Genomic DNA, 493 nt, shown 5'->3' with positions numbered 1-493 from the left:
TATTGTGCATATATTTTGAACTTGGGATAATAAATAAGTCTATCACAATCCAAGAATTAAATAAGAAATTTGGATATAGGCAGATAAAGTTGGAGTTATAAATTCAAAGTTGGAAAGATTTTTACCAGATAAAGATCTAAGATTTGATATACCTGGATAGATATTAAACAGAGGATAATATGATCTCTAAATTTTGAAATATCCAAGGGATGGATATTTAGATTTCGAAATATTATCCAAGATAACGGATAAAGAATGATAATTATCCTAGATTTAAAGTTTGATTCAAAATTCAAACGCGAGGATAATACACGATCAGGATAGCAGCCACCTCCTATAAATAGGAGACGCTCTCATTCAGAATTTACACATTAAATTTCGAGTTTTTCATCCCTAATTTTCGAAATTCCTCTTCGAAAATTCTGCACGAGTCAACAAAATTATGTCCAAGTTCAGAAATTCTTTTCTCTCTCTCGGGTACTCGGAATCCGAT

Source organism: Primulina huaijiensis, unplaced genomic scaffold, assembly GCF_012295235.1.
Source record: "Primulina huaijiensis isolate GDHJ02 unplaced genomic scaffold, ASM1229523v2 scaffold32227, whole genome shotgun sequence".
NCBI lineage: Eukaryota > Viridiplantae > Streptophyta > Magnoliopsida > Lamiales > Gesneriaceae > Primulina > Primulina huaijiensis.
The sequence above is the reverse complement of the archived record's forward strand: the minus strand, read 5'-3'. Positions refer to the sequence as shown.